Source organism: Rhodnius prolixus, unplaced genomic scaffold (assembly GCF_049639745.1).
Source record: "Rhodnius prolixus isolate KJV_2025 unplaced genomic scaffold, Rpr scaffold_1, whole genome shotgun sequence".
Classification (NCBI taxonomy): Eukaryota; Metazoa; Arthropoda; class Insecta; order Hemiptera; family Reduviidae; genus Rhodnius; species Rhodnius prolixus.
This window is the reverse complement of record NW_027411581.1, coordinates 32,953,866-32,965,974: the sequence shown is the minus strand read 5'-3', so window position 1 is coordinate 32,965,974 and position 12,109 is coordinate 32,953,866. Positions and strand designations below refer to the sequence as shown.

At 34.4% G+C, this 12,109-nt stretch overlaps 1 protein-coding gene across 2 annotated transcripts in view; it reads right to left on the bottom strand.

The window, feature by feature from the left end:
• Hr4 (nuclear hormone receptor 4) overlaps positions 1-12,109 on the bottom strand; it is a 370,802-nt gene that overhangs the window by 165,370 nt on the left and 193,323 nt on the right. The gene's annotated exons all lie outside the window — the stretch shown is intronic.

Here is a 12,109-nt window from a genome sequence, read left to right as displayed (position 1 = left end):
ACCAGAAAAATTAGTGAAAACACTGTTTTTCCCCTGGTAGGCGACGTATTTTCTGCTTTGATTATATTTGATTTGTCGCCAATCCTGGGCAAAGAAGTGGCGGATTAAAATGAACCCACAGAAATGCCAGCATGCCACGTTTACTCTCCGGCGGGGCTCCTGTCCATCTGTCCTCTTCAACAGCAATCCTCTTCCTTGTACAGATCTGGTGCGCTACCTTGGGCTCTACATAGACAAACGACTCACGTGGTACCCACATACCAGACTTAATAGACAAGCAATGACGAAACGTGCGAAACTGCTTTACAGACTTCTTGGACGACGATCCAAAATACCCATTGAACTCAATATACAGTACTATCCTCAAACCTATCCGTGGACTTACGGACTAGAGTTGTGGGGTTCGGCCAAACCTACAAACATACGGACAGTACAGACATTTCAATAAAAACTACTCCGACAGATAGCTGACGCTCCTTTCTACGGTGACTAACCTCACTCTTCACAACGACCTCAACCCTTCGTACACCAACTCGCCATGACTAAATATCAAAAATTCCATAATGCTCTCTCTACTTGCTCAAATCCTCTAGTACGGTCTCTCACCTCCTCTGACATTCCTAACAATACGCGCCGACTGAATCGCCAGTAGCCTCGCGTCTTCCTCGCAGTCTGAAGGCCTAACAATCATATCCTGTAGAAAGTGCTATCGCTGGGCAGTTTCTTTCCTCCTGCCTTTCACGCATACATTTATACTTCATTCTCCCGATTTACTCATTGTATATTATACAGATTGTAAATAACGAAATAATTTTTTTTAAAAAATTTGATTTGTCGCCATAATTAAGCAAGAATACGTTCTCATTTTTACCAAAACTTTGGGAATTTGATCTTTTCAGAGCTGAGTGTTTTTCAATATTACGCTTTTGGACGCAGTTTTTGATGGCCAATCTTTATACAACTGTTCTAGCGGTCAGTTTTAATATCTATAAATTTGAATAAAGGAACATTTTTAGACTTGTTTAATTTTTTATGGTAACTGAGGACAGCGCTAGGAAAAATAAATGAAAATGAAAATTTGCGAATATATTTTCGTAAATCAAGAATTTAAAATACTAGAAACATACCTGGATGGAGGAAGGAAAATAATGCAAACACTCACCTGAAACAAAAGAAGAATTAATTTGTTAATACAGAGGTAATGAAAGTTATATTTACAACTAATATTTAATACGAAGTAGTCTGTATATTATTCATATTTGATTCATAAAATAAGAGACTGCTAATTCGACATAGACTTTCTTCATTCGACCCATAAAGTTTTAGTAAGATGTACGGTAGTCTTTAGTCGTCTCTTTCAGCATCTATACGGCTTAAGGCTCTAGTTTCTAGCGCTTATTGTAATGGAACAGTACGGAGTTTAAGAGTTACGAATGAATCATTCCTGTAATACTTCAGTCATGTTCAAACCATTTGATTAAACAAGGTCGAAACAAATAGTTACGAGCTTGCTTTAAAGTTTTCGATTCGACTATTATTCAACTTGCCTGTAAGGAAGAACTTTACCTGTTAGTGAAGGGTTTGGGATAGATAATTCGTCCAGTGGTGTACTGCCATTGGTTTCATTAATCAGAACTTGATTTTTAAAAGTTAAAACTATATTTAACTACTTGATCAAAGTTAGAGAGTTGTAGCTATCTTTAATACTATATTTGTTATATTTATTTAATAAATGATTGAAATTAAGCACCTGCAAAGCTGAGATATATTTGGAACTACGTTGATTTCCGGTCTAGGCTGTCTATTTTATTTAAATAAAGTAACGCCTATTTTTTCAGGGCAGGCTTTACGTCCAACTACCAATTAGGTGTCGTGGACGGAGGCGATTAGCAAACATGCCTTATTATAAGTTCTCATATCAAACATTAAATAAAATCCATGGACTAGACCGGGAATCGAACCCAGTACCAATACATCTTAGCTTTGCGGGTCTCGCCTCTTAACCCGCTCGGCTACCGTGGCGCCTAAATGTCTATTAAAAAAAAATTAGTGTTAAAGAATTTTTGCTTGTCTGTTCAAGACACCTAATTCTGTAATTGGACGAAAAAGCCCGGCTAAAAACATTTACTTGACCGTGTTAACAAATTCATATAACTTATCGTGTGCAGAATGTAACGTTAAAAACGTGTTAAAATTTAAGGTTCGCTAAAAGAAATAAAGATAATTATTAATTACATATTTATCAGGAAAATATGGAGAAACCAAGGTTTCAGTGCACAAACGGATCAATGATGAATTATTAATTAGCTTTTCATAGTTTGTTTTTGTTTGTTTGAATCGGAAGAAATTGTTTACTTTATTTTATTGACTTTTCAATTTATTTATTTAATTAATTACTTTTAGATTATTAGGTACTTCTGTTATTATTATCTTTTGTTTACTTTATTTTTTTTTTTTTAACGTGACTCTTGTTTCCCCTTTCCAAACCTCTTTCTATTGGCAAGTTTTGTTTTTACAAAAAAAAAATTGGATTGAAAGACGTTTGCGGGGGTTTGCTAAGCCCATTCATCTTCTGAACCTGCGTAGGCCATTATCCACCTCTTACGATCCTGATTTCAGCAAGCATATTCTATTCCCCAGTCTTGCAGGGATGAAAATAGATTGAAATATCTGGGAAAACGAGGATGTTTAGTATTTATTGTCTAGCTCTTTATCGAATAAAATATCCAACACAAAATGCTCCGTAGAAATTAAAACATTTATAGTAGCCGCTACAAACTCTCTTTATTTGTAGACAGTATATGTGATTTTAGTTGCAAGAATTTTATCTAATGAGATCAGTGTTTGCATTGCCTACGTTTTGTTTGATCTGTTAAAAAGCTAAGGTAGTACAGGCTGAAACATGAATGCGATGTGTCGAGTTACAATCTTGATTTCACATTATTTTATGATTATGATTATGATTTCATAAAGGGATTTTTTAAAAGTACACTTCAAAACCATAAGATACGCGGGAATTTATTGAAATCGTTTTTTTTTTTTGCACAGACTGAATAATTCTTGCCATCTTTAATGCTGTGATTGTATCTATCTCAATTTTAGCATCTTATTTTGGACGCAAATCAAGCTGAAAACTCCAAGATTAGAAGTTCTGATTGACAACCTTGTTTTTAACTACTTATTTGGGAGTAATGACGTATTTTTCCAGGTTTCATAGACTTGTTTCCGAAAGATGGAAGAAACATTTCTCCAATGTTGCAGGCAATAGGCCTGAATAAAAATGTTCCGTCGATTCAGCAGAGATTTTTCGATCATCCGTCGAGTTCCTTAAAATCATCTTGTCAGGCTGATGTAAAATCTTCAGCCGAAGAATCTTCATCATTGCATCCTCATTATTAACAATTTTATTACAAGTCTTTTTTAATAATATTTGTCCAGCAGATTGCGTTTTTAAATATTTTATCAGAACTTATGTTGTGATTGTTTGTATTAATTTCATTGCCTGCAGGACGGTCGCTGGACCCTGAGACCATCTTCAGAATGTCGATTTCTTCTTTCAACCTATATAATCACTATTTAAAGCAGTAACCGCTGAGATAACACAGTGATATTTAACTGTTTTTTTTTTCGAAAACATCTCTAACCAGTTGTCCTCAGTTTCCGTAATCTTGATCATCTGGGGGTACACTCGTATATACGATACATACGTTATAGATTGAAGATTAAAGAGGTTCTCTTACTAATTGTTAAAAAATCTAGTTGAAGGCCAAATGTCTGCTTGACTTTCACTCGGGCGTTTTGGACCATATCCCGGACGATAAACAGCAGCCTGGTGATAGGAATGCTGTTGTCTAGCCAGTTATTGTACGGGACAAGGTGGTCGTATCACCAAATTTCACTCGCCGCTAATTCTCTTTAGCAGCGGCCGATGAACAATGGGGCTCGCTTCATCATGCTCCAGCAAAGAGAGGGCACAATTCAGTGTAAAGGTCGCCAGAATCACTTTCTAAACTCCATTGTAAGTTCACGTGGCAAATAGTGTCGCTGGAATGTATTACAATCTCCATTGCTCTCGCTACCTACTTCTCATTATTTACTTTCTTGTGAATCAGATATCATATTGTCAACTAACAATTAATTGTTGTTTACCGACAAAGTAAGTATACATTTCATATGATTTATTAAGAAAACAACGAGAATTCAGCTAAATTTTTCAGATTAAACGACCATTAAATGTTCAATGAAAATTTTAGAGAGAAAGAATTGAATGATTTGAATATGTAAAGGCTCACAAACATTTTTATTAGAACTAATTCTCAAATTCTCTAGGAAAACATTTTGTTTTCTTTAAGTTTAAGTTATGATAGGTCATTATTATGTATTTTTTCATCCCCTTTCTCCTAAAAATATTGCCAAGACAGTAAAGCTAGTATTTTTCTTAATATCGGGAAATAAGCCGTTTTCCGAGAGATTTTTCTAAGTAAAATCAAATGTTAAGAGCTTTAGATGTTCTCAAGCATACACAAAATGGCTAAAAATTAATTTTACATCTGTTACAAACAAGAAGGTTCAATAATTATTTAGTAATTTTGGAAGAGTTGCGTTTAATTACCAAAAAAAATTGGAAACCTCCTGCCACATATTTAAGTGATCAATATCTTTCATGTAAAGGATCAAACTTATTCCTTAATTTATCAAATAATGCACTTTACTCAACTTGTGAAGCATGTGCTGTGTCTTTAAAGGTGCCTCCTCTGGCTCGCAAGCCAGGTAAACCAGGAGGTTATCAACTGCTCTCTGTATCTAAGGAGGCACCTTTGAAGGCACAGCACATGATGCTGGAATCTAAAATCAAGTCACATATTCTGAAACTAGAGGTGACGGGCAACAAATTTTTCCTCTACCTTTTTTTTTACTCAGATTAACCGTTTAAGCATGAAATGCATTTGAGCCGTCTTAAAATGAACACCCTGTATAAAGTTGGTAAATAAATCTAATCTGTTTTAAAAAAGGAAGCTACAAAATGTATAAGTTACAACTTGGAGATGATATAAAGTTTGGTGATACAAAGTCACCAAGAGGTTGTAGCATGGCATTCTTTTTCGCGTAACCAATTACACAACATCCGGTGTGAGCTCTTCTTTATGCAATTAAGTAACTGAAGAATACACACAGAGTACTGCGCACCCAAGTTATACTTTTGATAAATAAAATTATATAATTGCAATAAACAAATTCAATTGTGTTCGTAAGCATTTTTTTTTTAATACATAGTATATCTTTCCTAACCAGTTCCTATTTTATTTAGCAATTTAGCTCAATTAATAAAATCTTTGTTTTACAAATCATTTATAATTATTCAATAGCTTAAATTACTTCACGATGGTAGAACTGTTCGTTGCCCTGATGTAGCCCTTTTAAAACAGCGTTTCTTAAACGAGTTGAATGGATCTAGAAGGCGAATGAATAAAAAGAAGACATTTATGGGCAGAAATCCTAAATTAATTAAAAAAATTATTTGTAGTTGTATTTGATGTAGTCCGTTGAAATTGAAACAAAAACGTTGTTGACGGAGAAATCCTCACTGTCTTTTGAACTGGAAAACCTAAATGTCTTTTGAATTAGTTAAATTTAAATGCTCTTTTACTCGGAAAATACGTTCGTCAATTCCGGATTCTTGCTTTACTAAAGTTATTTTCTTTATTTAATGAATTCTTACATGTAATTACCTCTTATAGAACTATTTACATTATATGTGTGAATGATCCAGCTCTTGGTTTTAATGGAAAACGAAAATTTAACCGATACTACAGAACCTCCGTTTTTCTTCATTCACTAAAAAATTTACTCGTAATCTCTCTCTCTCTGCTAAATGCTTGATGGGAAATTTAAATGTCATTTCCATACACCGTTTCCTGTGTACTAACTATTTCCTGTTTTTCTATCTAAAAATAAAACAATATTATTTAGATTATTGGCTAAATAAACGTCTGATATGGAAGTTCTTCTTCTAACATATGGTAAGGCGTCTCAAGACCCGTATGTTAGGACTACGATACAGATAAGTTACAAAGTCGGAGAAGTTTTACGTACTGGTACCATTTTTTAGGTACACCTCCATGTACATGGCATGGTGGGAGACAGTATCTGTCCTGTATACAGTTTCCAGAGTCCATTTCTGAGGTGTTTCTCAGATCGAGGACTGATTGGAGGGTGAACTGGACGGAGCAGTGCCGGAAGGGAGACATTTGGTTTAACGATGCAAGGTGGACTGTGAGACTGGGGCTGGAGACTGAATGGGGTTAAACCCGAGATAGTCATTGAGAGGTCTCTTGAGAAACGCCACCGTCTTCCAGGCCGAGGTTTTTGCAATTAAAATATGTTCTGAGGAAAACCTGCGGATGGAACCTAGAAATAGGGAGATCTGCATCTTTTCGGACAGCCAGGCTGCACTGAAGGCCATTGTTTCTTTCAGAATTACCTCTTCTCTGGTCTGGGAATGCAGAAAGTCCATAGAACTACTGACTCGGCACAATAAAGTTCGGTTCGAATGGGTGCCGGGTCATGTGGAGATTAAGGGGAATGAGACTGTTGATCGACTGGCCTGAAATGGAGCTAGTACTCCTTTCACTGGCCCGGAACCAGTCCTGGGGATCACCAAGGGTGCGGCTCTTAGAGGGAGCACGAGAAGAGCTAGGTGATGTGTCCTGGGGTTAAACACAGCAAGACTATTATGCCTTGGCTGTGTAAGCAAAGAGCCAAAGAGACCCTGTGTTTGGTTAGGAATCAGATTACTCTGATCACAGCCCTATTTACGGGGCACGGTAGGTTCAGGAAGCATCTGCACAAGGTGGGGCTTATTAGCTCGGAACCGTTGTGCAGACTGTGCCAGGGAGAAGACGGCCTCTCACCTGTTGTTCGATTGTGTCGCAATCGAGCGGTTGCGCTATGAAACCTTTGGAACGTTGAGTCTAAAGAAGGTAGTAGCGCAAAAAGAACTAGTAGGGAAAGTCCTCAACATTTTTAGAAGGGGAGGTTTCAACTATTAGACTCAAAAGGGAAGCACACAATAAGCCTCTAGTAGCGCAGTGCCGTGGGGCGTAGGTCCCGTTCCCGTTCCGTTTCTAATCTTAATCTTAATCTTAGGTACACCTCTGTTCATCTTATCCATATCTAAGTAATCACGCTGCACATTTTATTAAAAAATAGTGAAGGAAAACAAAAAATTTAAGAAAAATACAGTAGTAAATCATAAAGTGATTTCACTTAAAATCCAGAAGTGTTTAAACGGAGAGACATTCCGGCTGACCGCACATTTACTAAAATTAATGGTCGTGTCCATTTGGTAATAAAACTTATGAAGAAGATATATCTAAGTTCCAGGAACTGTCTAAGAGATGGCAACAGATCTAGGTCAGTGAAGTGACAGTAAATACAAATATATTTATGTGCTAAATAAGAGGTGACTATATATACAGTACAAGACTTGTCACACGTCGAAATTTATTTCAAAGAGTGAAGCTAGCACATGTCCAGGGCTACTCAGCGAACTCGATTCTCCTTCTCTTTGTAATATGAGAGTGGAAGAGACGAAATCGAATGTTGGCTGCCAAATGATGAGTCACACCCTTTACTTAGTTCTCTGCACATAATTGTTATCGCTTTAATTAGATGCACACACTTGACTTAGTTGGCCAGCAATTCTATTTGAGGTCAACTTTTCCTTTCTTATTTGATTGCTTTTCCTTTTTCTTTAGGTTAAAACTTTTCTTTAATAGCTGATTAGTTTAGTCTAGCTAAATATTTCCGTTTTTAAAAAAAAAATCATTTAATAGTTTTTCAACGTTAAATCTAGACTGGAAATTAATAAAACATAAAGGATTGCCAACGTATTCCAATTGTAATGTTGCTACAGTGGATGGATCATCCGGGATTTTCAAGCGAACTCTTAACCAATCCAGTTGCCTGTGGGAAGGCCTAGTTTCTTGTATTTTCTAGGAATATTTAAAAACTATGAAACTTTTTTTTCTTATAATTAAAGAAAATAATAGTTTGTGAAATTGAAAGAACTGAAAAAAAGAACCACAGTTTATAGCTGCATAGCTAATCAAATTTTCATTCGGAGGGGCGTGGTCTACGTGATGTAGGCGTAACCTAATAATTTTTACTTTTTGATTGGCCCAAGTACAGTACAGATCTTCATTCTAATTATGATTGGTTTATTACACATTGGCAAAGATAGGCCCTGATTAATAATACAATTTAATCATAAATTTAATTGATTGAATTTTGTAATTGATTAAATTTTTTTTAAAATGGTAATCAGAATTTAATCGGCGAAATTAATCGTACTTTTAATCATATGACAGTGAACTAAATTTCAAATTTAATCGTTAATCAAACTAAAAAAGTTTTCCATATTAACCATTAAATAGCATCCAAGGTCAAGATCACAATACATATTAGCTTTGCGGTTTCTTTGTCTCTAACCGCGCGGTGCCTTATACGCTAACACGCAATATATATATAAATATTAAACTATCATTTATAACCAGCTAGAAGGTAAGTTAGATCTAGAACTGAAACCAATTTCAGCATCCCGCTAGTGTCAGGTACCTGATACACGATTAAACCTAAACTCTAAGGCAGTGGTTCTCAAAGCGTGTTTTGCGAAATATGGGTGTCCGGCAGATCCAAAATTGTTCAGTTATTCAAAGAAGTCAAAGGCAAAAACTGTAGAGATTGAAGGAAGCTTTGGTTATTGTCATGTTCAGGGGATTATCATTTGAACTAATATCGCTTTCCAGCGAGACTGCATAATCTATATCTCTTATATCTATATAAGTCTATAATATGTTAGGAAAGAATAAATAATTTTTCTTAGCATTTCTGAACTATGAATACATTACACAATTAGCTGTTTACGAATCGAAAAAACCAATAAATAACGCTTTCTTTGGATCGCGGACTACAGATAAATATATGTCCTTAAAATGTCCTTCGAAGGATTTCTGTCAAAAAGGAATTTTTTAGGATAAAAAAAATAGAGTGCTCCTAAATTAGGTTTTTATTTTAGAAATTATTTCTTGAATAAATCCAACTGATATAATATTTCTTACTGTAGTATTTATAATCTTACCTCTGCAGCTAATATTTATAGAAGAAGGGGATTGTTTTGTTATAAGAAGAAACGTGATTTGACGTCAAATTGGCGAAGGGATGTGAAGCAATTATTGTCCAGGGGAGAATAGATAGGACAGTCCCCCTAGGGCAATGCAATTTTATCAGGAGATATGGCAGGATTATAGGGAAGCTGTGCTCTTGTAATCGTGAACTTGCTACCACTTTCTTTCTTGATCCATTCTTCTGCCCTTTGGATTTTGTTTATAAATAAAGGAATTTCCACTATTGTTACAACAGGTTACAATAACACCTTAGATAATATGTCAAATGTATTAAAAAAAAATAAATCTAATTTATTGTATATAAGCATATACTAAATAAATAACCATTTAAATTAATAATTTATAAGACAGAGTTCTAAATTGCTTGTCATTGAAATGATTGGAAGAGCCTTTATCTTGCGCAAAATTTAACAGCTTGACCATGAACGCATCATTGCCCAGTGAAGTGCATGACGAAAATCACGCAGCTTTTCCCAGATGGGAAATATCATTCCCGATGTAGGTAGGACAATCGGTTGCTAAGATAACTACGTATATTTCACTCTCTTATTTGTAATTATTCTGGATCGAACCGGCCAGTATTCATGGATGGCCACAACTTTCTTGTTGGCGAAAGATAATTTCAAATTGTAGGTATTCTATGAAACTTCTCCAGTCGTTAGGCGGCGATTGGTACAAAGTTCTCACAATTAGCAGATGGTCAAATGCAAATAATAAAATTATTCTTTCTAGGATTAGCCATTGCATAAAAAACTCATACCTTAGGTTTGACTGCCACTCTTCAATTAAGTCGTATTTAACGTATTAAAACGTATGGGAAGCAAAGGGGAACCATGCTGAACATAGTTGTTAAACGGAACAGACGTTATTAGCAAGTAATTGCAGACCTAAAGGGTTCGATCGTAAAACACTTAAGGCGACCTTTTTTGCAGTTATTTTGGTTAAGGGGAAACTCACTTGAAAAGGGCATGTTTCTCTGCCCTCAGTATAGATGCGGTTTGCCTTAGCAATAGCTAGTCGAAGGAATTAACGTTCATTTCATTCTACATTAGTTTTAACGTTTTATTGTATTACATACGGAGATTGGAGATCGTACAAAGTTTTACATAAATAAATTTAAATTTCAAAAACTTGAGAATTAATTATTTGTAATCACTTAAAGAAAGCATTTTGAATTTCATAAAGTTAAAGAAATAAAGTAAAAATACAACTATCTGTGTTTATCTTCTACGCAAAAAAAAAATACATTTATACATTAAAATAAAGAATTTAAAATCAAAATTTCCAACTATAAAAATGAAAGAAAAAAGTTATCCATCAACAAATCAAAAAAATTAATAAAAATAAAATAAACAAAAACTGCATTAAACTGTTATCTTCCAAATAACCAATGACCTTTTTTATAGCTTTTTTTAATTTTAATGTATTGACAATAAAATTATATAGATTTCCAAATTTTAGTTACAGCATCACAATTCAGAATTTTGTGCATCTTCTCCTGTTCACCATCGTTTTCATTATCAAGAAGGTAACCCAAATATTTATTTCTGTAAAAGTCAAATGCTTCGCATTCTAAGAGATAATGAACCAAAGTATCCGAAACGTGGAAGTTACATAGTCTACTGCTGACAATTGGAAAAAATTCATACTTAACTTGATTAAGGATAATTCTTGGGAATTTCTTATTGGCCAATCGGATCTGGAAAATTACTTTCAATAATTTAAAGGGGACATTTAATCTGAGATATTTATTATTTAAATCTGACTGTATGTTAAATTTAATGTAAGTGTTATGGGAAGGGATTAGCAATCAAAACCCTTTTTAATCGCTCCCCTTACTCAGCAGAGCACACCTGAATACGGAATTATATCTGGAAGAAATCTCTGTCTTAATTCATAATCTGGAAAAAGACGGTTTTCATAAGAGGAATATTCCGCTCAATTTTGTTTATCACGGATCTGAAAATTTGTAGAAGGCTGGAGCAGTTTATTTGGAAATGTTTCATATAGAGGTTTCTTAGAAAAACACGAAAAACAGAACAACAGGTAAATAATACTTAGTAATTAATTGTTCATTAAGAACAACAGGTAAACAATACTTAGTATTTGTTCATTAAGAACAACAGGTATACAATACTTAGTATTTGTTCATTAAGAACAACAGGTAAATAATACTTAGTAATTGTTCATTAAGAACAACAGGTAAACAATACTTAGTATTTGTTCATTAAGAACAACAGGTATACAATACTTAGTATTTGTTCATTAAGAACAACAGGTAAACGATTCATAGTATTTGTTCATTAAGAAAAACAGGTAAACAATACTTAGTATTTGTTCATTAAGAACAACAGAAATGTAAATATATTGCAATAGACACAATTTGTTAGTAATGAACAACTGCATTACTAAGAAATGAACAATACTCAGCTTATGTTAATGATTATTGATCTGTTAGTATTAAACAGAAACCAATCAATCAATTTCAAATCGGTTCAGATTCCAGTAATGGTGCTTACCACAAGTGCCTCTTTATTGAACCGATTTTTAAAGAATTTGAGTTTCCCTCCGTTTTTGAAAACGCGGCTTCTAAGAATTGAAAACCTGTTATCCTTATTTATGGATTTATTATCAACGATTATACACGTAACCGAAATTCCAAATAATTAGAAAATCGGCAGACCAGAAATGCAACTTTACAGAATTTTTTAAAATAGTTTTTTTAGCTTAAACAAGTAAATTCGCCTGAAAAAAATATAGATTAGGTGCTTAAAAAAAAGAAAAAAATTCAACTTAAGCATTCATAGGGGGAATGGCTTACTAAGCCGTCTGCCAGGAGCAGAGGTGCATTTTAGGATACTTAATAGGGATTTATTAATCACCCACCTATTAAATATTAATACCCCCTATTAAATACCCCAAAT